Here is a 16,993-nt window from a genome sequence, read left to right on the forward strand (position 1 = left end):
ATCACATTCCTCAAGGACAACCCATGGGATTGCTTGAGCCGCATAGACACACTTTTCAGGATTAAGGTATTTGGGCGCTGTAATTGTTTTGGTTGTGACTTTCCTTCTCTTTCTCTTCAATCTCTTTCTCAACCTTTTGGGCACTTCAAATATCCAATTGCTCCCTTCTTTTCCAGAGGAAATTGATGTCACAAGCATATCTCTTTTAACCTCTTCCAATTTATATCTATGCTCTTTCAAATTCTTTTCCCATATTTCTTGCATGAAATAATCGTTTTGCACCTCCTTTGCTAATCATATACAATAATTTTAATTCCTGGCGCCCGTGGTATTTCTATTTTAAGGCCAGTCTGGTTCAATCTTTCATTTTTCTGCTTCTTTATATATGCTTTCTCTGAATCTATTTCTACTAATAGTCCAGTCTGCGCGGTAGCACAGTGGTATCGTCACCGTCCTCCCCACAGCGGGTGGAAAAGACCTGGGTTCGAATCCCGTCGATGACGTGAGGAACTTTAATGGGCTTTTTTCACTCTGTGGCTGAGTTAGTTGGTCTGAGGCGTAGATAGCAAGGTTTTTGTCCCCAGTAACTGGGGTTTTTTCGTCCAGCGAAACAGGCAAATCAACCATAGAACATACGCAATTTACAGACACAAATACGGGTTAATGTATTTAATTACGGGCAACCCTAAAATAATAATTTTTTTTTCCTACTAATAGTCCTCTGTCCCATATTTTTCTTATTCTTTTCACTTTCACATTCTTTATATGCGATCTTATCTCTATTAACTACATCTTCATTTATTCACTTGTCACTATATCATCTTTATTTGCCTTAATTAAGGCCTCTATAGTCTCACTGTCCTTCTTCTTGCCATCTTCCTACCACAGAGGCATAAGTCTCAAATTGATGTTCTTGTTCCTGGGCTAACTTTCGGCAATCTCTCACTCTGGTATTAATAAATCTGTTTTCTACATACAATCTTATCGCTCGCTTTATCCTCTAATTGATACCACATAAAAAGTATATTGTTCATAGCAGCCCTTGTTACCTTATTTGAATGAATGGCAAAAAAGAAAGTTTTGCAGACCGGTTCTTATTTCCAAAAATTCATCCCAGTAAGTCTTTCCCCTAACTTTATTTGGTCTGAAACCATACTATCCATTTCCGCTTCCATTATTGTCCATTTCTGTGCCCTTCTATCTTTTCCTATATCATCATTATCCTTTCTTCTCTCCTCTTCAATTCTCTACAATCTCACTACAGTTTTCTTCAGGTGTTCTTGAAATCTCATTTCCTCTAATTCTTCATCATTTATAACCAGTATACCCTCCGAATCGGATGAAGACTCCTCAGTCCTACTATGTGCCATCTTAACTTTACATATAACTCTATCCAGTCCTATCAAAGTAAACACTTATCTTGCTGTATTCGTTCAACGTTCAGAAATGCTCCAAACAACTGATTACTGAATATTTAAGCTCAGCTACTTGACTACAGATACTATATAAATAGCTGCCAAGAAATTACAACACAAAAGATATAAACACCACATTACTTTTTAAGAGAAGACTGTTTTTCTCACAACTTCTACTGACAGTCTCAAAAACTTCTGACTATTAAATTAGGGACATCCATAATTTCTTATATATGTCCGTATATATGTTATGTCTGTAAATTGCGTGTGTTCTCTGGTCGATTTGCCTGTTTTGCTGGATGAAAAAAACTCAGTTTCTGGGGACGAAATAAACCCCCTAGTTTCTGGGGAGAAAAACCTGGTTCAATCTACACCTCTTGCCATCTACGCCTGAGACCAACTAACTCGGCCACGGAGTGAAAAAAAGTCCATTAAAGTTCCTCTCGTCATCGATGGGATTCGAATCCTGGCCTTTTCCATCCCGTGCCCGTGTGGGGAGGATGGTGATGATACCACTGTGCTACACGCGCTTATGTCTGTTAATTGCTTGTGTTCTATGGTCGATTTGTCTTTTTGCTGGACGAAAAAACCCAGTTTTCTAGGGGAAAAAACTTTGCTATCTACGCCTGAGACCGACTAACTGGGCCACGGAGTGAAAAAAAGCTCATTAAATTTCCTCGCGTCATCGACGGGATTCAAACCCGGGCCTTTTCCACGCGGTGTGAGTAAGACGGTGACGATACCACTGTGCTACACGCGCAGACTCTACTGACAGTGTGGACAATTGTACAATATCTTGTCGAGAGTAGCTATTTGCACTAATACAATCACCACTGTCCACAATCTAAGTCTGACTCCACTTAGCCAATGAGATCCCTTAGCTGCTCACAACAGGCCGCGTGAAGGCGGGAGTCTTGGCAACCGTTCAAACTGCTTCTTATGCTAAAGTACTATTTGCACTCTTCTAAAAAGAAAATATAAAATAAATCTTTATAATCACTCAATACAGGACTTTTTATAGCTCTCAAGAATCACAATCAATAAACGCTTTGTCCTTGGGCACTGTTACTGAAGCAGATAGAATGCACTACCACCCTTTACTATGCAGATGGTCTCTTTCCACACATTGAGGGTTTATCATTCTCGGCACTGAAATCCAGGCCAAAATTCTTTTGTCTGATTTGCTGCCTGGATGGATGGCAGTTCACAAGTTTACCATCACCATCAATAATGCCATACCCTCAGACTGAAGGGCTACCTAGACATCTGCCATCCGATAACCATCAGGATCTACTAGCAATCGCTCACTAATCGCCATGCCGTGAAATTTCTTTGTGTCATCCTCGACAGTCGCTTGTCCTTTATCCCTCACCTGAAGGAAATCAGAAACAAAGCAGTATACTGACATCCTTTCAGCAATCTGCCATCTTCATTTCAATTTTTCTCTGTGATGCTGAAGCATGGTACCACCAGACTAACAAGCAATTCACCCAAACCCATATAAAACAGACGGAGAATCATCCTACTCCATATGACTCGCAAGCGTGGGACAACCTCTACTGCATCTCTTAAGTCCTTGCTGGTAACCTTGCCTGGATCTTCATGCCATTTTCTGTGGTTTATTTTATTATGTTGACAAGAATCAAGTTGCCTCCTTGGTAATCAAACACAGGTCGGGTTGATACCGACATTAAAACAGAGAAAAAACCGCATCTGGCAACTCCGTGGTCAATTGGTAACAAGGATCTTATTACCAGAAAGTCTCTTCCATCATTGAAAAGTTCCTTCACTAATTTACACCAAACCAAGAGACCTCATTTCTATTATTATTATTAGCCATATGATGCAAGGAAGCCTGAGGCTTATGCTGCACTAGGCAAAAAAGAAAAAAAAATTGAGTAACCCTGAGAGAGAGAGAGAGAGAGAGAGAGAGAGAGAGAGAGAGAGAGAGAGAGAGAGAGAGAGAGACAGCAGTAGAAGGAAATCACCAAGAAAGAGAAGAATGATGATATCCAGCTCAAGACCCTGGGTACCAAGCCGATACTCACTAGATGTGAGCCCCTGGTGCTATATTATCTGGGCATAGCTCAAGAAAAAGCTGCATGAACTTGGATCTTTCTGAAGATACTCTATGTTTCTGTGGAGAAACTGAAGACTGAGACCACTTAATCTCTACATGCACCATCTATCTTAACCTATGGCAACAACTGCAATACTCACTAATCTGAACCTGACTGTTATACAACCTGTTACTGCTAATCAGTTCCAAATATGCTTTCACAGTTTGAAATATCAGTGTAAATATTGTCAGCGTAGGATTACATTTTACGAACGTAACGTCGAAAGAGTCCATTCTAGATCTGCCATCAGGGCAGTGCTAAGGTACTTTGGGGCACGCATGCAAAATGTGTTAAGGGGCCTCGTTTATTTATGTCGATATTTTGATTGCTCCCTAGATTGGGGGCCTTGGTGCAGCGCATTCAATGCACCCTCAATTTGCACCGCCCTGCCTGGCATAATCATATAGGTGTGGGTTACTTGTCAAAGCGGTCACAGGGGTTTCCCACAGATCACATCAGATATTCCATTGAATCTCCCTTGGTAATTACATTTAAAATAGGTTCCATAAAATGAAGGAAATTTTCCTTCATTTTATGGAAACGAATGATTGAAGAATGGATTACGAGAGCTTTAGCTTGATACTTACTGTTCGCACCTCTGGCCTGCAAACAATTTAGGCAATAGTGCTGTTGCTTAGCACGAATTAAGAGCTAAGGTCCTAATTAGGTCTTTGAGGTTATCACAGACCTTCTCAGATATGCCAGACAAGCTGTACTTGCTACCTGAGAGTCTAAAACGCTGATGGAACTGATATTCGGGTAACACTCAAGTCAAGTGGATCCAATTTCGGTGAAGTCCGGACGGTCTGTAACAGCCAAATCCTCTGCTTGCACCTTCACGATGGTGGGACTGTTAGTAATCCTGGGTATAACCTCCATGCACAAGTACATGGTGGGTGACCATCCAGGTGTGAACCAACGTAAGCAGGGGTCAAAGTGTGGCGCGCCCACACCACATGGAGGAACGCCGCCCCTCTGTGTTACCAGGCAGTACTAGGTGGTAGATGACTCTCATCAATCGGTGCAATACCACCACTTTGCATATTGGAGGCTTGAAGTGGTGGAACCCATGTTTAGTCTCTAGAGCTAAGTTCTGGTCAACCCTTCTCCATCTCTTCCATCATGCAGTATGATTGATGACTTTTGAGGTTATCATGAATATCGTGGTGAGATCCAATATTCCTTACATTTCGAGGTTACAGCTCTGAAACGGTGTTCGCAGGCTGGCCGCTAGTTAGTACACCGGACCGAACCTATTGGTAACTCTCTAGGAGGCTTCCGGATCAACTAGTGTATAATCTTGCTACCTCTACTCTGCCATATAGTGACTGGAGGGAGTCCAAGTAGTGTGTATGCGGGGAGCATTGTCGAGGCCACGTTATGTCAAATATCTGGGTATATTCTTACCATGTGTATGCCATATCCAAAAATTCCATTACTTCATACAGCATGTCCCACTCACATTTTCTTACTATTGAATACACCATGAATTGTCAAACTAATAGAGCAAGCTTATCTGCGAAAAGATCTAAACCTCCCAAGCACTTCCTAATTCATTTCACAAATATATGTGGTCGCAATTGTAATCTCAACCATGTCCATTTCCACTTGCAGTCTGCCAAATCCCATGTACTTTTTCTGCCAGAATCTCATTTATCGGTTGATTCAAATACTGCTCATCTCAGATGCCCAAATTATTCGCTGTATGATTCTTTTCGCCTCAAAGATGATACTTGTGCATATGTCGGTTCTGATATTCCCTGTCAGAGACTTGGCAATTTGGAATCTCCTCTGGCTTAAAATCTCTCTCCCTCATTGTGTCAAATTCATCTGTTGTCTCTACCGTTCTCCCAACTCCACTAATCACTTGGAGCTCTTTAACTTCCCCTCTTTGCAACTTGACTTTCTCCAGTCCAACTTTCCTAACAGTGAGGTAATTTTCCTTGGCGATTTTAATGTTCACAACTCCAGCTGGCTTTCGTTTTCTAGTCACACCGACCCAGCTGGTCGAGATGCTGAGCTTTTGCAATTACTAATGATCTTGCACAGATTGTTCATTTACCTACAATACCGGACAATCCTAATCATACAGCCAATACGCTTGACCTTTTTCTCACAAACAACCCTTCTAAGAATACAGTCGAAGCGAGAGGTCCTTTAGGCACTTCAGATCACAACTTGGTGATTGTCTCTTCTCCAATGGAACATTTATCTCATGGCTATTCCCAACCTCGTGTTGTTTGGCATTACAATAATGCAAAATGGGATGACCTGCGAGACTTCTTTTCCTTGGTCGGATTACTGTTTCAAAACTTCTGATGTCAACGTTTGCCTAGATCGTGTCAGTGAAATTATTCTTGCATGAATGGAATCCTTTATCCCACACTCCACTTTAAAATCTCGTCCTTTATCTAAATCTTGGTTTTCCAATAAATGTGCTTAGGCTGTTCAAGAGAAGAATGTTGTATATCGTAATTGGCTTGTTTCTAATTCTTCAGTTTCATTTTCTGCCTACACCAAAGCTCGCAACAATTGTAAAGCAGTTATTAACCAGTCCAAACTAGAGTTTGAACAGGCTAAGAGTACAAAACTTGCTTCTTGCACTAATCGAGCATTTTGGTCTCTTGCCAAAGCTATTGGCCGCAACTTTTGCCCATCACTGCTCCCACCTCTGTTCAAACCAGATGGTTCTGTTGTCACTTCAGCCAAGGATAAACTTTGGCTGAAGTGACAACAAAAATGGGAAGCTAGCTGACCTGCTAGCTTCCCATTTTTCTTTCAACTCATGCATTAACGATCTTGGTAAAACACCTCCCACTATTCCCAACACGCTCCATTCAATGCCTCCTGTGGTCTTCCGTCAAAAGGATGTCAGAAGGTTTTGACGAATCTTGATGCTAAGAAAGCTCCAGGTCCCGATGGTATTTCTCCACTTGTTCTCAAAACCTGTGCTCCTGAACTTACTCCTATTTTTTGCTGCCTTTTTTCACTTTCTTGTTCCAAAGGTGTTTTTCCTTCTGCTTGGAAATTTGCTCATATCCAGCCAGTTCCTGAAAAGGGTGACAATTCCCTCCCATCCAATTATCGTCCCATTGCAATTACTTCTACTCTTTCTAAAGTAATGGAGAAATCAATTAACCGCCGAATTTTAAACTACCTAGAAACCTTCCGTCTGATCAACGATCGCCAGTATGGATTCCGTCAGGGTCGATCCACTGGTGATATTCTGGCTTATGTTACCCATTTATGGACTAATTCAATGGAAAGGTTCGGTGAAACACATGTAGTTGCTCTTGACATCTCAAAGGCTTTCGATCGTGTTTGGCATAAAGGTCTTCTAAACAAGCTTCCATCTTATGGTTTGCCAACTGTTTTTAGTAATTGGTTATCCAGTTTTCGCTCTGATCGCTCATTGAGGGTGATGGTAGATGGCTCTCTGTCTTCTAACTTCTTCACTAATGCCGGTTTCCCAAAGTTTCAGTTCTTTCCCCCACTCTTTTCCTCTTGTATATTAATGACCTTCTTCCATTGACTGGAAGTCCTATCCATAGTTTTGCTGATGATAGCACATTGCATTCCACTTTCTATTTTGAGAAACCTTGTTCTGCTCAATCAGCTTCAACTTTTCGAAAATCTGCTACCAATTCCTTAAATGCCGATCTTCAGGTAATTCTCCAGTGGGGCAAAGACAACTTAGTTGAATTCAACCCTTCTAAAACTCAGTCTTGGCTTATATCTCGCAAAAAGGATTCTTCTGCTCCTATGCTTATCTTTAGTGACACTCCGATTCCTAGGCTAAATGATATATCTCTTTTGGGGATTACCCTGACTTCTAATCTATCTTGGCACAAGCACATTACAAATATTGCTTCTTCTGCATCAAAAAAACTTGGTTTTCTCTTTCGCTCTCGGCGTTACTTTTCCAAACAGCTGCTCGCTCTGTATAAATCGCAAATGTGCAAATGTGACCCCAATTCACAAAGGAGGATCAAAGGCTGACACAAGTAATTATAGACCTGTGAGCTTAACTTCTGGTCCAGGAAAATTAATGGAGGCACTGGTTAAAGAAGCACTGCAGGATAATTTAGACAAGACTTCAGTTATAGCTCAGACACAGCATGGTTTTGTTAAGGGGAAGTCTTGCCTGACCAACTTGATTGGATACTATGATGCAGTCACAAAAGAACTGGATGCAGGGAATAACTTTGATATTATATACTTGGATCTTAGAAAGGCTTTTGATACTGTTGCACATGGAAGACTGCTACACAAATTGGAGCAGTGTGACATTGGAGGCAAATTGCTGCTATGGATAAAGGGGTGGTTGAGAGGGAGAAGACAGAGAGTGGTAATCAATGGACACTGCTCATCGTGGACTGATGTTATTAGTGGAGTCCCTCAGGGCTCAGTGTTGGGTCCATTATTGTTTTCTGTATTTATAAATGATATTGATGATGGTATATCCGGCTTAATGTCCAAGTTTGCAGACGATACAAAGGTTGGCAGGGTTGTCAAGGACACTACGGACACTATGCTGCTGCAACAGGATCTGGAAAGGTTGAGCAGATGGGCTGAGAGGTGGCAAATGAAGTTTAACATTGACAAATGTAAAGTACTACACATGGGAAACAGCAACCCCAGAGCAACGTATCAACTCTGTGGTACTACACTGACAGTGGTAGAGAATGAAAGGGACTTGGGGGTGGTTGTGCAGGCAGATATGAAGTTCTCTGAGCAGTGCAGACGGGCTGCAAGAGTAGTTCATGGAGTATTGTCAATGATATACAGGAATTTTTCCAGCAGGGATAAGGAGGTGATCATTCCATTGTATAAGGCGATGGTCAGGCCACACCTAGAGTACTGTATACAGGTCTGGAGGCCTCATTTCAAGAAGGATGTAGAGCTGCTGGAACGAGTACAGAGAAGGGCAACAAAATTAGTGAATGGAACAAAGGGGTGCTCTTACGAAGAAAGGCTTAAGTTTTGCAAATTACAGTGTCTGGAGACTAGGCACCAGCGAGGTGATCTGATAGAGGTGTATAAAGCCTTGAATGGTTTAAGCATGCTCAATGCTGATGGGATTCTTCCTCTAGCTCAGAAAAATCACCTGAGAGGGCATAAATTGAAATTGAGGAAAGACAGATGTAGGATAGACGTGCGGAAATTTGCCTTTAGCCAGCGGGTGGTTGGTTGGTGGAGCAGACTTCCATCCCTTGTGGTGGAGGTTGATAGCCTAAATAAGTTTAAGGCTCAGCTGGACAACAGGTATTTTGAACGAACAGAGGGGTGAAGTGGAAGTGGGTTTTTTTTTTTTTTTTTGGCTGATGCTGCATAAGCTTGCTTTCTTGCATCAAATGCCTCTACTAATGCTAATGCTAATGCTAAAATCCGCCCTTCCACGGAATATTGCTCCCACATCTGGGATGGTGTCCCCAAAACCTCTCTCAGGCTTCTTGATTCCATTCAGAAGAGGGCAGTTAATTTAATTAATGACTCATCTCTAACAGAGTCTATGAGACAGCGAGTGCAGAGACTCTGTTAGAGTGCAGAGACTCTAACAGAGTCTCTGCACTCGCTGTCTCATAGACGTACTGTTTCTGCTGCATGCCTCTTCTACAGATACTTCCATGGGCACTGTTCTTCTGAATTAGCTTCTATAATTCCTGCTCTCTCTTTCAAAACAGTCCGAACACGTGCCGCCACCAGCCAACATCCATTTATTGTCCAACTTCAAACTCACAGAACCAACTTTTCATCTTCCTTGTTTATTCATTCAACTGCCGTTTTCTGGAAATACGTATGCTTCCTTCATACGTATTTCCTGAAAATTACAGTCTAAAGAAGTTCAAGTCCAATATCAACAAATATCTTCTTTCGTCTTCACAATCTCCAACCCAAGCATGGTACTAAGTACTATAGGTTGTAACACCTCTTGTGTTTGGGGTTTACATAAAAAAAAAAAAAAAAATTTAGAGCTAAAGGAGAGTCAAGTTAAACAAAATATTTTTATACGGGGTTTTATTATTACTACCTTAAACGAGACGAAAGTTCTTTCACATTTCACGACGATTTCGGGTAGCATATGTTTAAAATTTTTTTCAATGGTATCGTTATTTTCTTTATTTAAATTAAAATCACCCTATTGCATTAATAACTTATCCTTTAAGGATAAAACAATGTATTTAATAACTTGTCTGAAGGTAATTTTTTTACTTTCTATTTTGATTCTTTCAAATTCTTTCCACTTCAACATGCTCTCAATTTTAGCTTCCTAATTTCCTTCAGAATTTTTCAAATTAGCAATAGCATTGATAGTTCGAATAATTAATTTATATGCTTTTACGATTGTCATTCTGTAAAGTTCTGAAAGGTAAGAGAGCTCCTGCAGGATGTGCAAATTGGTTAAGAAATTCCTAATTGAAAAGTCGATTTAATAATCCGGAATATTTAACTTCTGATTCAAAATGTTTGGATAAAGCGAGTTAATTCCTCCAACCGACAATTGTCGTCCGCAAGCTACATCGTGAACCGAACACACACAACCGATCTTTGTAGTTTCCACATCAAATTTTTTAGCAATCATTCTAATTCACGCTAGTTTTTTGGAGATTGGTGATAGAGTTTTTTTTTTAAATTATTGCCTATATGCCATTATATTTTAGAACATTTTCTGCACAGTGAAAGGCTGGACAAAGTTTTAAAATCTGCCAACATTTCATCTTCGTAAAGTTTAAATAATATCTTAGTTGCCTCATTCCTCCCCCCGCCTCTACGTTGCTACTCTCACTAGTTCTTTGAATACAGTAAAAAATTTCGGAGTCACACGGATATTCAGTTACTGTGACCATGTAAACATAGACAGGAGAAATTTACTGGAATGTAAACATAAACAGGAGAAATTTACTGGAAGGCATTGATTACCCGCTTATCCGAAAAACATATGCTCGTTTGTCGGAGTAAAGGGGAAACACAACACAGGTTGACCAGAGACTATAATCCGTATCGAGAATCTTCTTAATCCTCTGACTGGCTATGGAAAGCATATTGACTAGCGCGACTTCTCGGTATGTGACTGCATAGGTTTTATGGACACCACTAACATTGTGAAACGGTAATCCCTTTCACTCTTAATTCGCACTTTCTAATCACCTAAATTGCCTAAAGGCCAGGGGTGAGAACAATTCATACAAAGTTGTCTCTCCTAATCCGTTCGATACATAGAAATTTTCTTAGTTCAACGGAAACTATTTTAAATGTAATTACCAAGAGGAATTAAAAAAATTCGCTATAAAGAAGTTCGTTAAACAGAAGTCCGACTGTAATTAAATCAAAAATGAAGCAATTTTAAAATGGATAACCGATCGATTGCGTCATTAAAATTCTGGGAATGGGGCCCCGCACGCCCCAGCGTAGTTTCGGCTCTGGATACTCAATGATTGCATTCAGGATCGTCTCAACAATGGGCTCAGAAATTTTCAAAAAAAAAATAACAATGGGCTCTCTCGAGTCCACTGTAGCTCACCACTGGTTCCGACTGATACTTTGTTACAGCACTTAGCACTTCGTCATACGAGCCACTCAGAGGCCAAACTGATCGACTCCACTTTCTGTAATTTTCTAAATTTAGTACCAGAGCACATAATTAGTGCTTAACTTTTCAGAAACCAACGATTAACCTCGAAAATTCTATTTATCACCACGAGATGGCAGAACCATGTATGGCTTCTGAATAACAGTTAATATATTTCAGAAGCCATTTCGATTAACTTAAGTTTAATGTCAACAGTTGTTCAAATCGAGGTTATTGTGAAGTGTTAAACAAGTGTGAAACATCATATTAATTATAAAAGTACATTGTTTTATAAAAGAAACAAAATTTATGGTTGTTAAATTGATGGGAAGTAATTATTATTGCGACATGCACAATAATGAATCAGATAGTTATCCTCCAATACTCAGAAACCCCAATTCAAGGAAAAGGTTTTCGTATTTATTCGGATTCATCGTCAGCTTTAAACAAGGAAAATATTGCCCATAACCCAGCTACCGAAACAAATCGTTCAAATACTGGACGGAAAAGAAGCCTGAATCCTGGCAAATGGGCTCGAAATATTCAGAACCGTAAAAGACTCCAAGGTATGCTGTACAAAAATAGGAATGGATGCTTAATGCCTGCAAAAGAGTTTCAAGATAAACCATGTCAGTGTTCTCGGAAATGTAATAAAAATATCATGTCTGACAAAGAGAACAAGCCAAAAGGGTATTTTACAACTTGGAGAGTCAAGTTAAACAAAATATTTTTATACGGGGTTCTATTAGGATTTCAACAATTAAAAGACATCCTCCCACAGATAACACCGGGAAGCTGAGATCTTTTTCTTTCACTTTTTATATTCAACAAAACGGGCAAGATGTCTTGTGTTTGCAAGAAGTATTTTAGGGATACCTATCAGATAAGCAAGAGCCAAATATACAATTGCTGTTCGAAAGATGAAGTCTCGTCTCTGAAAGATCGCCGAGGTCACCATGTTCCAGGCAATAAAACTGATGATTCACATGTCATGGTACATATAATTTCCGATTTATACCAGTCAATATACAAGAGCTGTATCCTGGGCGACAATATTTGTATCCAGACCTTAATATTAAGAAAATGTATGAACTCGATGTCTTTCGATGTGAAATAGAAGAAATAACACAAGTGAAAGAAAAATATTATTACAACATATTTTCTATTAAATTCTATTTGTATTTTAAGTAACATTGGAAGGTTGCTCAAAATACAAATTGACACATGCCAAACTTGTGATTCCTGCAAATAAATATTCAGTCTGCAAAAGATAATGAAATTGAAAATGAATTATATTTACGCAAAGCAGAACTAGGTCGCAGTCATATGGCCGCAGATCGAAGAATATCATCGGAAGAAATTTACGTATTTAGTTTTGACTTAGAAAAAGCTTTATCCTTTCCCAAACTTACTGTACTACGTCAGTGGCTTATTACAAGCGAAATTAATATATCTACAATTTTGGCTACTATGATTTCAACAAAGATGTAAGCTGTACGTATGTTTGGATCGCTGGTTCTCAAGGATCATTATGCTTAATTAAGTATATAAAAACTTATGATAAAAATCGTAAAAAAATAATAATGTGCTCAGATTCGTGTAACGGACAAAACAGAAATATTTAAACTGTTCTAAGTTTATTAAAACTGGTTATAATTACAGAGATAAAAGCTGAATCAATTGAAATGAAATTTTTGATAGTGGACATAATCATTTACCTAATGATTTACATTTTGCCATTATCGAATCACAAGTGAAGAACAATCAAAAATTTTTTTTCTCCCGCTGATTAGTACGAAATCATATAATAAGAAAAAAACGTTTTATGTAGTTGAGAGGACTCATCAGGACTTTCTTTCCACAAAACTATTAGAAGATTCCATCACTAACAGAAAGAAAACAGTTACAGGTTTATCAGTCAACTGGCTCAATATGCAATGTATTAATTAGAGAGGTTAAAACCACAAATTATACAATTCAAATGCAAGTTTAACGAAGATATGGAGTTTGATTCAATAAATATTATAAAATCCCAATCAGGTAGACCATTAATACTGAAAAACATAGACCAGCCCTTGTTATATCCTTCTGGTCGATCTGTAACAAAAGAAAAGAGAAACGACATGATGGACCTATTAAAATACATTCCTCCCATTAAACATGACTATTGCAAAAATTTAAAGACAAATCTATGTGACTGTATATTGGATGCATCTGACATTGAAGATATTATTTTTAATATATTATATAATATAATAATAACAATAATTTGTTATTATTAACAATATAACAATAATAATAACAACAATAAATTAGGGGGAGAAGACAGAGAGTGGTAATCAATGGACACTGCTCATCGTGGACTAATGTTATTAGTGGAGTCCCTCAGGGTTCAGTATTGGGTCATATCAAGGTATATCAAGCTTAATGTCCAAGTTTGCAGACGATACGAAGGTTGGCAGGGTTGTCAAGGACACTACTGACACTATGCTACTGCAACAGGATCTGGAAAGGTTGAGCAGATGGGCTGAGAGGTGGCAAATGAAGTTTAACATTGACAAATGTAAAGTACTACATATGGGAAACAGCAACAGCAGAGCAACGTATCAACTCTGTGGTACATGCAAGAATGTTTGCTGATGCTATCGAGGCAATGTTAGGTGGGTCGGAAAACTGCTAGATTGGGGGGGATACAAGGACTAATAGATTAACAGTAGCCACTGGCAGAGGTGAAAGTGATTCTTGCACTGCTTCTATTGGAATGAGCCGCAGCCTGGAAAATAAGATGCAGGATATTTCAGAGACTGCTGGGAATCATTGGGGTACAAGTAAACACATGGGTTGTGTTAGGGTAGCTAAGAAAAAGAACAGGTGCATGTATACTTGTGTGTACACCAATGCTAGGAGTTTAGTAAATAAATTTGATGAATTTGAGGTATTGCTCAAAACATCAAAGGCAGAGATTGTGGGGATTTCAGAGACGTGGTGTCACACAGATATAAGAAATGCAGAACTGGAATTTGGGGAGTACAATGTCTACAGAAAGGATAGACAGGATAGGAAGGGAGGAGGGGTTATGCTATTAGTTAAAAAACACATAAAATCCAAGGAAGTGAAGCCAGTCGACATCGCTGGACAGTGCAGTGTCGAGTCAGTTTGGTGTGACATAAGCATTGGGAGATCAAAATTGAGAGTAGGAGTGTGCTATAGGCCTAATGACTCTGATGAGTATAATAAGAAACTGTTCGGAGAAATAGAGTGGGCCAGTAAATCAGAGAGTCTTATAATGGGGGATTTTAATTTCCCAGATATTGACTGGAATTTGGGGGCTGGTCACTCACACAGTAGCAAGGCTTTTGTGGATTTATTGGATGATTGTTTTCTACATCAGCATGTTCGGGAGGCAACTAGAGGGAGTAATACTCTTGATTTGATTATCAGTAGTGATTCTTCATGCATTAAGAATCTGCAGATAAATGAACCACTTGGTGGCAGTGATCACAGTGTGCTGAAGTGGGAGTTACTCAAAGAGGTAACTACCATTAAGGGTAAAGGGAAGGGGTATTGCTTTCGTAAAGGCGACTACAATGGACTGAGACAGTATTTAAATTCTATACAGTGGGATCAACTGATGATATTGCCATATCATCAGTTGATACAGCAAATTCAAAATGGGAAGCATTCAAAGAACTTATCGTGGAAGCTACTAGGCTTTACATACCAACTAAGAAATATTGTTCAAGGTTTAGGCCTAAATGGTTGTCAGATGAACTAATGAGGCATATGGCAGAGAAGAAAAATGCATGGGATACATACAAATTAACACGTGACACGGACGCCTATGATAGATACAAGTTGATCTGTAACCAAGTTACAAAGGAGGTTAGGCAGGCGAAGGCAGATTACGAGAGATCCTTGGCAAGGGATGCGAAGAAAAACAGCAAAGAGTTCTTTACTTATGTAAACTCTAGAAGGAAGGGGATGAATCAGATTGGTCCACTTGAGATCGATGGGTCAACTGTTGATGACCCTGCTCGGGTAGCTAACAAACTAAATGAATATTTTGCATCGACATTCACACATGAGGAGTTATTCAGTGAGGGGAATGCCAGAGGTGTATTCAACTCTAGCAGTAAGCTAGAGAATCTTGTAATAACTGAGAGCAAAGTGGAGGAGAAATTGTTGAAGATAAACACAAGAAAGGCACCTGGGGTGGATGGGATCTATCCAGTTATATTAAAGGAGGCAGCAAAGGAGGTAAGCAAACCCTTAGCCATAATTATGAGAGCTTCCTTGGACTCAGGGGAGGTACCCATTGACTGGAGATGTGCAAATGTGACCCCAATTCACAAAGGGGGATCAAAGGCTGACACAAGTAATTATAGACCTGTGAGTTTAACTTCTGTTCCCGGAAAATTAATGGAGGCACTGGTGAAAGAAGCACTGCAGGATCATCTAGACAAGACTTCAGTTATAGCTAGGACACAGCATGGTTTTGTTAAGGGGAAGTCTTGCCTGACCAATTTGATTGGATACTATGATGCAGTCACAAAAGAACTGGATGCAGGGAATAACTTTGATATTATATACTTGGATCTTAGAAAGGCTTTTGATACTGTTGCACATGGAAGACTGCTGCACAAATTGGAGCAGTGTGGCATTGGAGGCAAGTTGCAGCTATGGATAAAGGGGTGGTTGAGGGGGAGAAGACAGAGAGTGGTAATCAATGGACACTGCTCATCGTGGACTAATGTTATTAGTGGAGTCCCTCAGGGTTCAGTATTGGGGCCTTTATTGTTTTCTGTATTTATAAATGATATTGATGATGGTATATCAGGCTTAATGTCCAAGTTTGCAGACGATACGAAGGTTGGCAGGGTTGTCAAGGACACTATTGACACTATGCTGCTGCAACAGGATTTGGAAAGGTTGAGCAGATGGGCTTCGAGGTGGCAAATGAAGTTTAACATTGACAAATGTAAAGTACTACATATGGGAAACAGCAACCCCAGAGCAACGTATCAACTCTGTGGTACTACACTGACAGTGGTAGAGAATGAAAGGGACCTGGGGGTGGTGGTGCAGGCAGATATGAAGTTCTCTGAGCAGTGCAGACGAGCTGCAAGAGTAGCTCATGGTGTATTGTCAATGATATATAGGAATTTTTCTAGCAGGGATAAGGAGGTGATTATTCCCTTGTATAAGGCAATGGTCAGGCCACACCTAGAGTACTGTATACAGGCCTGGAGGCCTCATTTCAGGAAGGATGTAGAGCTGCTGGAACGAGTACAGAGAAGGGCAACTAGATTGGTGAATGGGACAAAGGGGTTCTCTTACGAAGAAAGGCTTAAGTTTTGCAAATTACAGTGTCTGGAAACTAGGCACCAGCGGGGTGATCTGATAGAGGTGTACAAAGCCTTGAATGGTTTGAGCATGCTCAATGCTGATGGGATTCTTCCTCTAGCTCAGAAAAATCACCTGAGAGGGCATAAATTCAAATTGAGGAAAGACAGATGTAGGATAGATGTGCGGAAATTTGCCTTTAGCCAGCGGGTGGTTGGTGGGTGGAACAGACTTCCATCCCTTGTCGTGGAAGTTGATAGCCTAAATAAGTTTAAGGCTCAGCTGGACAGGTGTTTCGAACGAACAGAGGGGTGAAGTGGAAGTGGTTATTTTTATTTATTTATGTTACTTTTTTTTTTTTTTTTTTGGCTGATGCTGCATAAGCTTGCTTTCTTGCATCAAATGCCTCTACTAATGCTAATGCTAATGCTAATGCTACTACACTGACAGTGGTAGAGAATGAAAGGGACCTGGGGGTGGTTGTGCAGGCAGATATGAAGTTCTCTGAGCAGTGCAGACGGGCTGCAAGAGTAGCTCATGGTGTA

The sequence above is a fragment of the Mastigoproctus giganteus genome, chromosome 14 (genome assembly GCF_048544385.1).
Source record: "Mastigoproctus giganteus isolate SK-2022 chromosome 14, ASM4854438v1, whole genome shotgun sequence".
Lineage (NCBI taxonomy): Eukaryota > Metazoa > Arthropoda > Arachnida > Uropygi > Thelyphonidae > Mastigoproctus > Mastigoproctus giganteus.